General features: G+C 44.5%; 1 protein-coding gene and 1 non-coding gene across 2 annotated transcripts in view; both read left to right on the plus strand.

Moving 5' to 3' along the window:
* The window catches only part of HTR4 (5-hydroxytryptamine receptor 4), a 303,493-nt gene that overhangs the window by 67,884 nt on the left and 218,177 nt on the right, over positions 1–17,432 (plus strand). The gene's annotated exons all lie outside the window — the stretch shown is intronic.
* LOC114806755 lies at positions 16,053–16,191 on the plus strand. The gene has a single exon (XR_003754817.1). It is a non-coding gene; the product is annotated as a small nucleolar RNA SNORA7 (small nucleolar RNA).

Raw genomic sequence — 17,432 nt, forward strand, 5'->3', positions numbered from 1 at the left:
GGATAAATGCTTGGATTGACATGGTAACAGTTTGGAAGGAGAGGAAAGGGCAGATTTTAGCAATATTGTGAAGGTTGAATTGACAGCATATAGTGACAGTTGGAATATGTGGGTTGAATGAGAGAGATGAGTTGAAGATAACGCCAGGATTACAAATTTGTGAAAACAGGATGGATGTTGGTGCTGTCTACAGGGAGAGGAAAATCAGGGAGAGGACAGACTTTAAGTGGGAATATAAGGGGTTCTCTTTTGGGCATATTAAGTTTCAGGTGTTGGCAAGATATCCAAGTAGAGGCCCAATGCTTAGTAGAGTGTTCTGCACATAGTATGTGCTCAGTAAATACCACTGATGGTGATAATGATTCATTCAAACATATTTATTGAATGCTTACCGTGTTCAGAGCACTGTACTAAGTGTTTAGATGATGATGGTGACAGTTGTGGTGCAGATGAACATGAAAAAGACATACAAATGATCAAACAACAAATACAGAAAAGAGCTATTGTCTAACAGATGACATGAAGATCAGAGTTATTTACCTGCCTGTGCCTGGGAAGCCTTATTCATTACAAACATTTCCGTTAGTAATACAGAGTTTGAATGTAAAAACTGATTTCTGTAACCTAGGCAGTGCATTGCTCAGAGAAGCATGGATAAAGGTGAAATAAATTAAATCAAGAAAACAACTCTCGACCACTGGGAGAATAAGAGCCAATATGTATCCGACCTTCATATAATAAAATTCTACAGAGCAGCTGTAGCGCCCAACGGTAAATCAGACTGTGAGAAGGGAACTTATCACAAATATCACTTACTCCCCATCAAATAATAGAATAGAATCACAAGCAATGAAGTTTTAGCGCACAGACACTCCAACAACAATAAGCAGTGGTGGTTGCTGATCATCTGCCTGGCCCAGGCGAAAGAAGCGATGATAACAAGATGCCTACATGCCTGTTTTGTGAATAGAACTTCAGGCACGAAAATATAAAGAGCAGGGAGTGATAAGGGGGCAAAAGAAACATTTTAAGGATGAAATTAAAAACAGTGCAAGAATCAGTGCGGCAAAGTTGTGGACTGCTGACAATCCCATAGACCAACAGGACCTGAAGCAATTAGGAACATGGTGATTACTACAGAGCAGAAATTTAGAGAATAATTGGATGCCAAGCAACAACATCAAAAACAATGCCAGGCACTGCAGGCAGGAAATTCAATAGTATAGCAGAAGATGATCTGAAAATGTGTCCAGTGTGAAAAATTGCCACTCACCTTTCAATCTTTCCAGGCACACTAGCACACGTGGAAAAAAAATCACCACTGGTAACCACATTTGAATGAGAAAAACACTTAGATTTAGCAATACAATACACTTTACCTTACTTTCTCTTTTCCGCTTGACTCAGCAGGAGTGCTGTTGACTGGAAAAGTCCATTGATATTTTGGAACTTGGAGTTTATCCCTTTAATAAGGTCTGGATCCCAGGTATCTGCGTCTATTGCACTTTAGAAACAAACTACTCCATCTTTTGCATCCTGCCTTAGGCAGGGAAGGTGTTCATTACACTGTATTCTTCCAAGTATTTAGTACAGTGCTCTGCTCATGGTAAGTGCTCAATAAATACCATTGCTTGGTTGATTGACTCAACAGCCTAATCATGTGATGGTGAGTCAGGCAAATCTAGCCCACAGGTGCCTTGGTTTGGTTGCCTAAGGAACCATGTGCTGGATTTGGGGCTTGGCATGGTCAGCCTTTTCTGACAAGCCTTTTCTTTTCCCCTCAGCACTGTACTCGTCTTCTCAACTGTATATATTTTCATTACCCTATTTCTTTTGTTAATGAAATGTACATCGCCTTGATTCTGTTTATTTGCTATTGTTTTAATGAGATGTTCATCCCCTCGATTCTATTTATTGCCATTGTTCTTGTCCGTCTCCCCCGATTAGACTGTAAGCCCGTCAGAGGGCAGGGATTGTCTCTGTTACCGATTTGTCCATTCCAAGCGCTTAGTACAGTGCTCTGCACATAGTAAGCGCTCAATAAATACTATTGAATGAATGAATGACAAGAATTAGGTGTGCCTGTCTTCACTTTCACAGAGGTTTGCTCCAATGTACTCTGATGGCGACGGAAATCTGAGAGAATTTCCTAGTCTGCAAAAGACTACTATCAGTGATCTGCACCCACTGAGCTTTCAGAAAATATGATTTATTGATCACGGTAAAATCCTTTGAGAGAACCAGGGTTGCCAAGCCAAATGGCTGCTTTGACATAGGTTCTGGAGAGTTGAGGTAGTCCCGGAGCTTTGGATAGTACAGAATATGGCTCAGGGAGTATTCTAGCAGGTTCCTGTTCTGGAACTGAATCGTGAAATGTCATTTACAGGCGTACAAATACTTAACCAACCTCACCCATAGTCCTCCCCTTCCCCACCCCAACTCCCCATCCGGTTTACTTAGTCTTGAATTAACCATAGCCTAAACTTCCTCATGGTTTCTCTGACTTCTCCACAACCATCCCCTCCCTTCAAGTACTCCTATTCAATTAATAATAATAAGGGTATTCATTAAGCACTTACTGTGTACCAAGCACTGTATGAGACACCAGATTACCAGGCTGGGCCCAATCCCTGTCCCTCAAGGTGCTCACAGTCTTACAAGTCTGCTATTTCTGCTACGGTGTATTCTTCCAAGTGCTTAGTAAAGTGCACCTAGTAAGTGCTCAATAAATTCAACTGACTGACTAGAAGGAGAACAGGGATTTGATCCCCATTTTGTAGATGAGGAAACTGAGGCACAAAGAAATGCAATGGCTTGCCCATGATCACCCAGTGGTGGAGCTGGGATTAAAACCCAGTTCTCCTGTGACTCTCAGGCCGCTGCTCTTCAACTAGGCCACGCTTCTTCCTGAGGAGGACGATAGTAACAGCTTTATTAGTAGGTCAACGAGACTGGAAAGCTGACACCTGGGTGAGGGTGTGAAGGTTGAACGAGTGAGAAATATATCAAGCCTTTGGGAGGGCCTCAAACCCCTGCTCTTCTCAAATCCCATCACTCTGAGAAACAGTGTGACCTAATGGAAAGAGCAAGGGACTGGCAATCAGAGAATTTGGGTTCTAATCCCAGTTCTGCCACATATCTGCTGTGTGACATTTGGGCAAGTGGCTTAACTTCTAAGTAATCAATCTGTAAAATGGGGATTCAATCCTACTCCCTCTCACTTAAACTGGGAGCCCCATTTGGGACAGAGACTGTGTCCAACCAGATTAATATAGAACAGTGCCTGTTATATAGTAAGTGCTTATCAGGTACCGTGATTATCGTTGTTATTATTATTATTCGTCAAAGCCTTGTCGAAGCCCCACCCTAATGACAGGCCCTGGCACTGGGAACATTTGCCTGGCTGGCTTGGAGTGGTTAACCTAGCCTTTAGGTAGCCTTCCATCATCAGAGAATTTGCCAACAGCTAAAGCATGTTCACCTCAGACAATGGAGACGCAACCAGCCAGTATGAGAGGCATCAATCCATGAAGACTACTTATTGAGCACCTAGGGTATCCAGATCACTGAACTGAGCCCTTTAGAGAGTGCAATAAAGCTGATAGGCGTGAGCTTAACCCAGAGGAGCTTACGATCTAGTGAGGGAATCCAACACTAAGATAATTTACAGATTGAAAGAAGGAAGAGTGAGCATTTGTGTGAATTAGTGCTTAAATAATAAGTCTGACGTCAATATAGACTGTATTCTAGACTGTAAGCCCGGTATGGGCAGGGATTGTCTTTCTTTATTGCTGAATGATAATAATAATAATGGTGGCATTACTACGTGCAAAGCACTGTTCTAAGCGCTGGGGGGGATACAAGGTGATCAGGTTGTCCCACGTGGGGCTCACAGTTTTTAATCCCCATTTTACACTTCCCAAGAGCTTAGCACAGTGCTCTGCACACAGTAAGCGCTCAATAAATACGATCGAATGAATGAATATGTACAGAAGTGGTCCACGTGGTTGTGAGCACACAAGAGTTCAGTTGATGCAAAGGTGCTCAAATGGGAATTGGGAAACAACCTGGAGATCCACAATGAGTACTTTAATGATAATAAACCAGCTTCTCCAGTTTATTTCCCCCGCTCTGGACTGTAAGCTCGTTGTGGGAAGGGAATGTTTCTACCCAGGTTATGATATTGTACTCTCCCAAAGGGCTTAGTAAAGTGCTTGGCATACGGTAAGCACTCTAAAAAGACTCTTGATTGATTGATTGAGCCTCATCTTCCGTTACATTACAAAAACTACATTTTTGTTGTAATCGGGCGACCCCTCCACAGAACTGAAACTGTCAAATCCAGGAAATTCAGTGAAGTTTGTCCACCACAGCTTCTCAACTACACATTACTGTTGCAGAATCAACAGCGGCAGGAAGATCTTATTCACAAACAGCAGTGTTTTCCCTACCACAAGAATGACTAAAACTTACCCACAGGTTTGAGTGAGTTTTCAGACCAAAGAAATAGCCAGAAAAAACACTCGTGAAAAAGATGACTTTTCAAGGTAGGAAAGACAGTTGTCTTTCCGGAAACAATTGCTTTATGATCTCTAAGTAGAGAATCTGCCATATCTCTAATGCCACATGCATGCTGACTATTCTTGATATTTCCTATATGAGACATATAATAATAATAATAATAATAATAATAATAGTATTCATTAAGGACTTACTATGTGTCAAGCACTGTTCCAGGACCTGGGGTAGAAACGAGATAATCAGGTTGGACACAGTCCCCGTCCCACATGAGGCTCACAGTCTTAATCTCCATTTTACAGATGAGACAACTGAGGCACAGAGAAGTTAAGTGATTTGTCCAAGGTCACACAGCACATAAATGACAGAGTAGGGATTAGAACCCAGGTGCTTCTGACTTTCAGGCCTGTGCTCGATCCGTGAGGCCCTATACAGACTTCTTCTATCTGGCCGTGATGGAAAGGTGGGGAACAAGATGATGATGGTATTTATTAAGTGCTTACTCTGTGTCTGGCACTGTTCTAAGCACTGGGGAAGATAGAATCTAATCATGTTGGACACAGTCCCTGTCTCATATGGGGTTCACGGTGTAAACAGGAGGGAAGAGAGGTATTGAATCCCCATTTTACAAATGAGGGAACAGGCACAGAGAAGTTGAGCGATTTTCCCAAATTCACAGAGCAGGTGATTGGCAGAGCTGGGATTATTCATTCATTCATTCAATAGTATTTATTGAGCACTTACTATGTGCAGAGCACTGTACTAAGCGCTTGGAATGTACAAATCGGTAACAGAGACAGTCCCTGCTCTTTGACGGGCTTACGGTCTAATGCGGGGACCAGAACGATGGCAATAAATAGGGTCGAGGGGAAGAACATCTCATTAAAACAACAGCAAATAAATAGAATCTGGGTGATTCTCATTAACAGAATAAATAGGGTTATGATAAATAGGGTAATGATAAATAGGGAAATGAGTGATTAGAACTCAGGTCCTCCGACATCCAGGCCCAGGCGCTTTCCACTCCACCGTGCTGCTAGAGGAGAGCGCTTTCATCTTCTGCGTGAAGGAATTTCCCCATTGAAATGTTATTTTGTTACTTGAAATTGGGCCATGATGGGTAATCAAAGGTGTCCTTGATCTTTCCCAGGCGAGTTACTGTATTAATTTATATGCTGGAGAAGAAATTTAGGAGGGAAAGAGGTTGAACCTTGGTAGGACTACCACCGCCCCACCGCTGGCCCGGAAAAAGGCTGTAAATCCCAACGAGCGTGATCAAATCATACCTCTTCCACCTATCCCAGCGCTTAGAACAGTGCTTGGCACATAGTAAGCGCTTAACAAATACCAACATTATTATTATTATTATTATTAAATGTTAGTGAACACATTTCTAGGAAGGCCGCATCCTCCCTGGAGTAGCATTCATTCATTCATTCAATAGTATTTACTGAGCGCTTACTATGTGCAGAGCACTGTACTGAGCGCTTGGAACGTACAATTCGGCAACAGATAGAGACGGTCCCTGCCCAGTGACGGGCTCACATCTAATTGGAAGAGACAGACAGCAGAGCACAACAACAAAACAAAAACAACATTAACACGATAAATAGAATCAAGGGGATGTACACCTCATTAACAAAATAAATAGGGTAATAAATAATATATACAAATGAGCACAGTGCTGAGAGGAGGGGAAGGGGGAGGAGCAGAGGGTGGGGTGGGGAGGGGAGCATGGATTAGAGGAAATAGCCCAGGCCTGGGAGTCAGAGGACCTGAGTTCTAATCTCTGCTCCGCCACTTGGCTGCTGTGCGATCTTGAGCAATTTAGTTTCTCTGTCCCTCAGTTCCCTCATCTGCTAAGTGGGGATTCAGTACGTGTTCTCCCTGCTACTTGGGCTGTGAGCCCCGACTGAGACTTGTGGCATCTACCCCAGAGTTTAGTACAGTGCTTGACACTGCATAAGCACTTAACAAATACCACAGTTACTGTTATCCATCTGTGGTAAGGCAAGATCCTGCCCAGGAAACCCCATTAGTGAGAGAAATGAATCAGAAAGAGGACCACGATAGTGCTAGGTATCTTCCTGCCTAACTAAGGCTGTTGTCCTCTCACCCACAGATTGTGTCTAATTGCTCAGCGGATAAGGGACGGGCCTGGGAGTCAGCAAGCCCTAGGTTCTGGTGTCACCTCCAACAGGCTTCTGCTGTGTGACCTCGGGCAGGTCATTTAACTTCTCCGTGCCTCAGTTACCTCATCTGTAAAATGGGGATTAAGACTGTGAGGCGTATGTGGAAAATGGACTTTGTCCAAATTCACTAGCTTTTCTACCCCAGAGCTTAGAACAGTGTTTGGCACATACTAAGCGCTTAACAAACACCACAATTATTATAATGTGTTAGATTGCGAGGCTCCTGAGGGACAGGGACCGTATCTAATTCCCACCTGGGTATTCTTTCCCAGCACAGTGCTCTGCACACAGTAAGCATTTAATAAATACTATTCCTACCACCAGTGGATGTGTGTAAATGCCAGGGAAACACCGACATCTTCCCAATTCCCCCTTTGAACACTTTTTACTGTTCCGTTTTAGTTGCCTGTTTCTGAGCAATCCTTCCTCCTTTCGCTTATTCCGTCGTCGTTATGTGACCTTGCTTGTTAACACAGACGCTGTAGACTATTCTACCCTCATTTTACTCCTCTTCTGTAATCAGTCCTGACAGGTTCTGAGTCTTGTAGGAGATGTGGAGAAGGGAGAGGCTGATTTAGGTAGGTCATGGCTTTCTGCGACGCTTGTGCGACTGAATCGGCAGTCATCCTGTGCTTCCATCCACGAGTAGGGTAACCAGTCTTTTACCAGTCTATCCACAATTTATTTTAATGTCTGCCTCTAGATTACAAGGTCCTTGTGGGCAAGGAACAAGTCCATCAACTCTGTACCCTCCTAAGCATTTAGTACAGTGCTGAACACGGTAAGTGCTCAGTAAAGACGATCGATTGCTCGATTGATGTAAATACAAATGCAGAGTAACAAAAGAGCGTCTGGAATTGTTTCTTGCTGTCGGCGGTCCCCCCCCACTAATCATCAGTCATTCCGTCAGGCCGTCGGCAGTGTTTTTCACCGGGTCCCCCCAGAATAAACCTGAAGTTAAGGCGACTTGGTTTTTTGTAAAACCTGTTTTCAGTGAGATTTACGAAACCTGCCTTTCTAGTCTGCTAATGATGAAAGCGTTTACTGCTTGAACCGTAGCGTGAGAGGATTAGTGTCAGGTAGGCGGGGCTGCTTTTCTTATAAGATTGAAGTGACTGGCCCGGAAATCTGTGCGACCGATGCTTGTGGGGCCTAAGGGTTTTAGTGGACTCCATTAGAGAAGCAGCAAGGCCTGATGGACGGAGCACGGGCCCGGGAGTCAGAAGAACCTGGGTTCTCATCCCGGCTCTGCCACTTTGCTGTGTGACTTCGGGCAAGTCACTTACTTTCTCTGTGCCTCAGTTACCTCATCTGTAAAATGGGGATTAAGATTGGGAGGCCCATGTGGGACCTGGACCGTGTCCAAACTGGTTCGCTGTCCAACCCCAGCACTTAGTACAGTGCCTGGCACATAGTAAGCGCTTAATAAATACCATTTCAAAAAAATCACCGAACTCTGAACTCTGGAGAGTGTCCCGATGCCTTACAAGTTGATGGAGGGGTGTGAGGATAAGATGAGGTACTGGGCGGACCAAAATCCTCTCTGTCAGGCAGATGGATGGGCAGATGGAGCATGCTCAGAAACGGGCTGGGGGTTCAGAAACATTAGTCTTTTCTGAACGTGACAATCACTGCTAATATTAACTTAGCACTTAAACATTGGTTTGGCCTGGGCAGATTCAAATGAGATAAGGAATTTTCCATGAGAAAATTCCCCTTTAAAAAACCCCACGCAGATCTGGCCGACACAGTGGAGGCAATAAAAAGGAAATTAAGACAAAGTCCAGTGGGAGAGAGGGGATAAACCAAAATAAACCAAAAATGCATAAACTTAACTAAGGATACAGAACAGAAACATAGAAATACAACAAAAAAACTATAAGAAAAAACAGAAATCAATGTCAGAAATATATACATAAATATTTCCTAAGGGATTTCTGTGTAAATTCAGAGACACGTGAGCACTCCCATAGAAACTATTTTTCACTGGTTGTTGGTGTTTGCTTAGGAAGAGAAACATTAGAAGAATGCTGCTTTCTGACCAACTCCTTGTTTCTGGGAAAGGGCAGTGAATTCTTATTTTTAATCATTTAGAAGTCAGCATCCTGAATTTCATTTTTCACATCAAAATCCAGCTTCAGCATACACCAATTTTCAGATCTCTCATTTCACTAATGGGTGACAATTACGGAAAGACCAGATATTCTTCTAAATTGAAATAAAATTAAATAGCTTCCAGGGTGTTGCATTTCACCATGGGTTTGTGATCCTCTTAACTACAAAGATTACTAAGCATTGTCTTAAAGAAGCTAAGTCGAGAACTGGAGGGCTCCGAGAGAATACGTTCATCCGATTTATTCTCTGAAAAGTCCGACCCTGTGAAATAGAGTGTAATAGTGGGAGAGGAGTGAGTCACTCTGCTTTGCTCCGTGATCCAAAGCTTTCAGCCTCCCGTGGGGAGGGAATACTAATATCCACAGTTTTTTTATCCCAGGAGGGCGATACATTTTTAACATTGACGTCATGTACTATTTACCATTGAAAAAGACTGACAGTAGGAAGACTGTGACGAATTGGCATAGCAAAGGAACTACTCGTGAAGAATCACCTAAGCTCTCACAGATGTCGTGATTATTGGATGTTTTTTCAATATTCTGGGTGACATGGACGGCATCTAGTCCAGCAAAATAAGGTAGAGAGAGGAACTGTCCATCTGAACGATGTCAACAACACATCTGGACAGTTAAAGCCCCAACACCAAACATCCTCTTTAACCTCAATTGTGAGTTTGGATCTGAGGATTTGCCAGAATGATCTGAATAATTACTCAACGCTTTCTAATAAAGATACCCGTTAAGCATTCACTGTGTGATAAGCCCTGCACGGAGTCTTGGGGTTGATACAAGATAATCAGATTGGACACAGTCTCTGTCCTACATTATTTCAACTCTTTCACCTGTCTGAAAGAGACTGACCTCATTACATTTGGCCTCGGAAGCTAATCAGGCCTAGATCTGCCTGGCATTTTGGCTCGACACCATGTGGAAATCTCTGATTCTGTCACCTTGGCTGACGCAGGGTGTTGACTATATGAGTTGAATCGATCAATCAGTGGTATTTACTGGCCGCTTACTGTGTGCAGAGCACTGAACTAAGCACTTGGGAGAGTACCATATAAGAGAGTTGGTAGACATGTTCCCTGCCCACAATCCCCGAATACCTTGCTCTTGCCATTCCCACCTCTGACCCACTGCTCCCATTTTTCCACCTGCCAGGACCCCTGTCTTCCCCCAGATCTGCCAAACCACATCCTTCCCCACCTTCAAAGAGAAGCAGCGTGGCTCAGTGGAAAGAGCACGGGCTTGGGAGTCAGAGGTTCTAATCCCGGCTCCGTCACTTGTCAACTGTGTGACTTTGGGCAAGTCACTTCACTTATCTGTGCCTTAGTTCCTCATCTGTAAAATGGGGATTTGAGCCCGTGAGCCCCACATGGGACAGGGACTGTGTCCAACGCAATTTGCTTGTATTTACCCCAGCGGGGAACTACCTCCCCGCAATCATTTTCCAAAAGTAGCTGTCCACATCTTTTTTTTTAATGGTATTTTTTAAGCATCTATTATGTGCCAAACACTATACTAAGTACTGGGGTCTGTACAAGCTAGTCAGGATCTTTACAGCCCTTCTGCAATCCCATTTCCCTGTGGAGGTCTTCCCTGATTCTCTTCTCTTCTCCTCACTTTGTACTGTATATTGGAGACAAGAAGGCTGGAAGCTGGGAGGCCAGTTATGCACTGTAACAGATGCGGGAAAAGGACAGGGAGCAAGTCGCCTTTATCTGTGTTCATTAAGCTCACGAGAGTTTTTGACACCACCAAAAGATCGGGGATGTGGAAATGACTCAAGTTTGACTGCCTTGAAATTCACTAAAATCCTCTTATTTTCTTAATGGTAGCTGTTAGGTGCTTACTACGTGCTGGGCACTGTACTAAGCACTGGGGTAGATACAAAATAATCAGGTTAGACACGGACCATGTCCCACATGGGGCTCATAGTCTTAATCCCCATTTGGCAGATGAGGGAACTGAGGCACAAAGAAGTTAAGTGACTTGCCTAAAGATCACACAGCAGACAAGTGGCGGAGCTGGCATTAGAACCCAGGTCCTTCTGACTCCAAAGCCCATACGCTAACCACTAGGCCACGCAGCTTCTCATGATGGAATGGTTGGTTGAGTCAGAGTTGAAGGAGATACCTGGTCTGACCCTTTCACCAGCACCATTAGAGTGAAGCAGGGCTGTGGGGTAGAACCTTTCTTTTTCAACCTCTTCTAGTCTGTCATATTTGAGTATTCAATAACCAGTGACAATAAGAACACTAGGGATATTTGTGCTAAGTCCTGCAGGAGGTACAACGTGAGCAGATCAGACATTATTCTTTTCCCACACGAGGCTCACAGGGAGGCATCAAAATACACTTCTACTCAGTCAAGGAGTCTGTCATATTTATTGAGCACTTAGGGGGTGCAGAACACTATATTAAGCTCATGGGAGAGTATAATATAACTTAATTGTAGACACCTTCCTTCACTGGGAAACTCTTCCAGCTCAACAGAAGACATGCATCAAAGGCTCTGAGGGAGCAACCCTAGTCATCGCTCTATGCCATCGATGTGCTCTGAAGGCACATAATAATAGTATATAATAATAATAGTAAAGATGGTGGCAATTTTTAAGAGCTTACTATGTGCCAAGCACTGTACTAAACAATGGGGTAGGTACAAGATAACCGGGTCGGACACAGTCCTTGACCCACATAGGATTCACAGTCTGAGTAGGAGGGAGAACAGATACTTGGTTCCCAATTTACAGATGAGGAAACCGACGCCGAGAAAATGGAAGCGCCCGCCATCACACGGTCGACAATTGGCCTAGTCAGGATTAGAACCCAGGCCCTCTGACTTCCAAGCCCGTCCTCTTCCCACTAGGCAACACTGCTTCCAAAGAAGACACACAGATCATTACGAATCACGTAGCAGAATCAAACCAGCACCATGAACTGAAAAGAAGCATGATGACTTACATAACAAATTATGAAGCGATCTAATTACAGAAAATTCGACACCAAGCCAAACGTTTTCATTGGCAGCACAGAACTAACCCTAATTTATTAACTCGCTTAATAAGTAAACTCACTTAATAAATCCTCTAGACTGTAAACTCGTTGTGGGCAGGGAACGCGTCTGCTTAACTCAGTTGTTTTAATTCAGTCGTATTTATTGAGTGTTTTCTGAAGGGCAGAGTGCTGTACAAAGCGCTTTGGAGAGTACAATATAACAATACATGGACACATTATAGTGTGCTCTCCCAAGTGCTTAGTATAATGCTTTGCACATAGTAATAATAATAATAATAATGATAATAATAATGTTGGTATTTGTTAAGCGCTTACTATGTGCAGAGCACTGTTCTAAGCGCTGGGGGAGATACAGGTAATCAGGTTGTCCCACGTGAGGCTCACAGTTAATCCCCATTTTACAGATGAGGTAACTGAGGCCCAGAGAAGTGAAGCGACTCGCCCACGGTCACCCAGCTGGCAAGTGGCAGAGCCGGGAATCGAACCCATGACCTCTGACTCCGAAGCCCGGGCTCTTTCCACTGAGCCACGCAAGCACTCAAGAAGTACCGTTGATTGATTGACTGAACGCTACCATCAAATTTTGCTACTTTGGCCAGATGCTGGCCAGTGATAGCCAAAGAGATAAAAAACGAAATTTGAAAAGTCAGCGTGGCCTCTGGCAGACTGCAAGAGAGTGTCACAGTGAGTTGTCTATCGCCATACCGAAGTGAAGCTCCTTTGCATTTTGTTGGTATTCAACCTTCTATGAATCAATCAATCAATTAGGCAGACCAGCCTGGTGGCAGTAATCCAGCGAGGAGACATTTTTCTTTGAGCCAAGGCTTTCTGGAGATTGGGATATCCAAAGGCGGAATCAAAAACGGAGAAAGATTCCATCAGTCGATCAGTTCTTCAAAAGTATTTATTGAGTACTTCCTAAGTGCTTGGGGGAATATGGTAAAATAAAGCTGTAGACCTGATCCCTACCCACAAGAAGCTTACAACCTAGAGAGGAAGACGGAAATTAAAATGAATTATATAGAGGGGAAGCGGCAGAGTAGAAAGATAACGACGTAAGTGATACGGGGCTGGTGGTGGGGTGGGTAGCAAAGTGCTTGAGACGTGAAAATCCAAGTTCATAGGTGAGGAAAGAGAAGGTTAAAAAGAACCAGGTGATTGCAAGCAATGTGGGAGAAAATATTACTTTCAAATTGGTCTTTTCTGGTACATTTCCCTGCATACACAGGAATTCTGTGAATATTGTCACCTTGACAAAAAAAAAACCACCCAAAATGTAATATATTTTTATGTAATACATTGCTCTGGACAGGGTAGAGTTCAGAGTCAACTGATGATCGAGAACTAGTTGCAAATCCCGTTTTTATTTGATTAAAGATATGTTCATTCATTCATCCAGTCAGTCATATTTATTGAGCACTTAATAATAATAATGTTGGTAGTTGTTAAGCACTTACTGTGTGCAGAGCACCGTTCTAAGCGCTGGGGTAGATACAGGGTAATCAGGTTGTCCCACGTGAGGCTCACAGTCTTAATCCCCATTTTACAGATGAGGTAACTGAGGCACAGAGAAGTGAAGTGACTTGCCCACAGTCACACAACTGACAAGTGGCAGAGCCGGGATTCGAACCCTTGTCTTCCGATTCCCAAGCCCGGGCTCTTTCCACTGAGCCACGCTGTGTGCAGTGCACTGTACTAAACGCTTGGAAGGTACAATTCAGCAACAAACAGAGACAATCCCGCCCACAGCGGGCTCAGAGTCTAGAAGGGCGGTTTATGTGAGTTTAGGGTTTTTTTTCCAACTAACACTAATGTTACGTCATGCTGTGTGACCAATCGTTTGCTAAATCAGTGGTATTTATTGAGTGCTCACTGTGTGCAAAGCACTGTACTAAGCCCTTAGCAGAGAATTCAATGCAACAGACATTGGTAGAAAATGTTCCCGGCCCAGAAGGAACTTTCAGTCTAGAAATGGCTAGTAAACGTTTCGGTCTGACTGTGGATGAGAAAAGAGACGTGGCTCAGTGGAAAGAGCCTGGGCTTCGGAGTCAGAGGTCATGGGTTCGACTCCCGGCTCTGCCACTTGTCAGCTGTGTGACTGTGGGCGAGTCACTTCACTTCTCTGTGCCTCAGTCACCTCATCTGTAAAATGGGGATTAACTGTGAGCCTCACGTGGGACAACCTGATGACCCTGGATCTACCCCAGCGCTTAGAACGGTGCTCTGCACATAGTAAGCGCTTAACAAATACCAACATTATTATTATTATTATTATTAAAAGAGAGGGCGGAGACCCTACGCGAACCTAGACTTGCCTAGGCAAAGACAGTGTAGGGTAGAGGGAGGGCATTTTAATTTTATTTTAAAGATGGCTCTTGACAACTGTAGCTTTAGTGCCCATAACTGCCTCAGAACTCATGTGTTCCCCTCCAACGGAACACAATTCTAGAGCCTGGAGATATTTGACATAAGGGATTCTATAACTGTGAGCCCCTTGTTGGGCTGGGATTGTCTCTATCTGTTGCCGAATTTTACTTTCCGAGTGCTTAGTACAGTGCTCCACACACAGTAAGCGCTCAAAAAATACGATCTAATGAATAAGAGAGAGTTTAATTCAGAGAGTGGAAGTGGATAGAGCAGGAGCCTGGAAGTGAGAAGGCTGAGGGTTCTAATCCCGGCTCCACCACTTGTCTGCTGTGTGAGCTCAGGCAGGTCACTTCACTTCTCTGTGCCTCAGTTTCCTCATCTGTAGAATGGGGATTGAGACTGTGAGCCCCAGCAGGCACAGGGACTGTATCCCACTTGATTTGCTTGTAGCTTAGAACAGTGCCTGGCCCACAGATACTAGAATTATTATTAGTATTATTATTAATTCATCTCTGCTGCAGGTCACACATTTTGGTTTCTTAGTAACCCTACCTTTGGGGCAACTTTCTTGAAGCTTCACAATATTCCATAGACCCCAAGGTTAAGAAAGGCAGATCAAACCTGACGTCAGAACAGATGGCCTAACATTTCCGGCCTGATCTCCGGAATAATTATTCTGCACAGACGTACTGCAAAAGGAATACTGCAATAGCAACAGTAAGAAGTATCCCCTCATGGACAAGCAGGGCTTTCAAAACATATGGCTCTAAATGTGTATCTGTGTATCCGAGATTTGTTTATCCTCCAAAATATTAGTAAAACTCTACTTGGGAAAGCTGCTGCCCAAATCGCGCTTTCCCCGCTTGCTTCAGTACACCGTTAGGCGAAATAAGGTCGTCAGAAATCAACCGCTTGCAACATCAGAGTTTATTGTCCTCGCCATCCGGAGGGATTTTTAGCGTTGAATTGACCTGCGAGAAAGGCATCCTCATTTTAGCTCTCCTTTCTTCTAAGCCACAGTGAAACGATTCGTACTGCTTAAAAATGATTCCTAAAAACAATTAACACATCATGGTGAATTTACCGCATGAGAGGTATAAATTCTTCAACCTGGGAGTTGAGGGGAAGGGCTTGCTTACACTCTATATCCTGGAAAAGCTGGGACTTCTCCACATTAGGCAAAGCGCAGTGTGGTCTACAGAATGGGGTCGAGAGTCAGACGGACGTGAGTTCTCACTCCGGCCCTGCAGATGAGTGGCGGAGCCGGGACTAGAACCCATGACTGTCCGACCTCTAGGCCCGGGCTCTATTCATTACTCCATGCTGCTTCTACATCAGCAGCGTTTGTCTGCCTTGTGACCTTAGGCAAGTCACTTCACTTGTCTGTGACTCAGTTACCTCACCTGTCAAATGGGGATTGAGACTGTGAGTCCTAGGTGGGTCAGGGACTGTGTCCAACTCGATTTGCTCATATCCACTCCGGCGCTTAGACCAGTGCCTGGCACGGGACATCCTGATTCCCCTGTGTCTACCCCAGCGCTTAGAACAGTGCTCGGCACATAGTAAGCGCTTAACAAATACCAACGTTATTATTATTACATAGTAAGCACTTAACAAACACTACGATTATTACCATTATTATGAAAGTCACTTCACTTCTCTGTGCCTCAGTTTTCTGATCTGTAAAATGGAGATAAAGATTGTGAGTCCCATATGGGACGTGACCTGAGAAGTGTGCCATAGTCAACCCCAGTGGGAGGGGAGGATAGAGTTGCGGTGAGCATTTCCACCTCTGGAAAATGGCCCTCTCCAGCATGATTTTCCTTGCTGTACCACCCCATTGTCCCCTCTCAAGGTCGCACCTGGAGAGTTTCCAGTCCTCTACCAGTCTCGGCTACGGGAGAAAGAGTCAAGCAGAGGCCTAACCCATTCCATTCCTAGCTTGACCAGTGGCTAGCCAGTGGAAGACAATCGGCTCCAAGTCAAAACTCACCCATGCTGGGCAGTAGAGGCACGGGAGAGAGTCGTGGGCGGACACTCGAGTTTACTGAGTGGAAGGCGGCAATGGTAAACCAATTCCTTATTTTTACCAAGAAAAATCTTGCATCCACTACCAGAATGATCGCAGATGGAGAGCAGGACGTTCTGGGAGAGATGTGTCCGTGGTGTCCCTATGGGTCGGAAGCGACTCGATGGCATAAGACAAGACCCCACTGCAGGCAGAGGCAAGGACCCAAATAGGTTTGCACTGCCTCCTTTCCCAGCACACCTAAGCACCCACCTCTCTCCCCAGTTTCATTTTTAGTGTCAATGCCAATTGACCCTTTCCATTTTCGGGACCCGTTTTTACACCCACCGTGGCACGGCAACCTGCTCGACTATTGTTGAGCACTTTTACAAAGACCGGAACTAGTGCTGGGCCTAGAGTTCCTGCAATCTGGTGGCCCCATCTAGGTGTGGGCCTCCTCCCCATCTGCCTCACTCGACGGGGCCGCTTTAGAGAAAATAAAAATAATAATAATGATGATTATGGTGCTTGTAAGTGCCAGGCACTGTAATGGTGATAATGATGGTATTTGTTAAGGGCTTACTATGTGCCAAGCACTGTTCTAAGTACTGGGGTAGATGCAAGGTAATCAGGTTGTCCCACCTGAGGTTCCCAGTCTTAATCCCATATTTTACAGATGAGGTCACTGAGGTATAGAGAAGTTAAGTGACTTGACCAAGATCACACACCAGACAAGTGGCAGAGCTGGGATTAGAACCCATGACCTTCAGACTCCCAGGCCCATGCTCTATCCACTAGGGTCATCATCAAGGAATCTGATCAAGGGAGTCCACTACAACTTAGTCACCCTAAGGACCCCTGGATGGAAAGACCAGTTTGGGAAAGTGCAGAAGCAGCATGGTCTCGTAGATAGAACATGGTTCCGGGAGTCAGAAGGACCTGGGTTCTAATTTGAGCTCTGCCACTTATCTGTTGCGTGTCCTTGGTCAAGTCACTTCACTTCTCTGTGCCTCAGTTACCTCATCTGTAAAATGGGGACTGAGACCGTGAGGTCCACATGGAACAGGGGCTGTGTCCAACCTGATTTGCTTGTATTCACCCCAGCACTTAGTACAGCGCCTGGCACGTGGTAAGTGCTTAACAGATACCATCATTATTATTATTATCATTACCCTGTGTCAGTGTTCCATCTCACTAGGGATCTGGACTGAACTGG

Source organism: Ornithorhynchus anatinus, chromosome X1, assembly GCF_004115215.2.
Source record: "Ornithorhynchus anatinus isolate Pmale09 chromosome X1, mOrnAna1.pri.v4, whole genome shotgun sequence".
Taxonomy (NCBI): Eukaryota; Metazoa; Chordata; class Mammalia; order Monotremata; family Ornithorhynchidae; genus Ornithorhynchus; species Ornithorhynchus anatinus.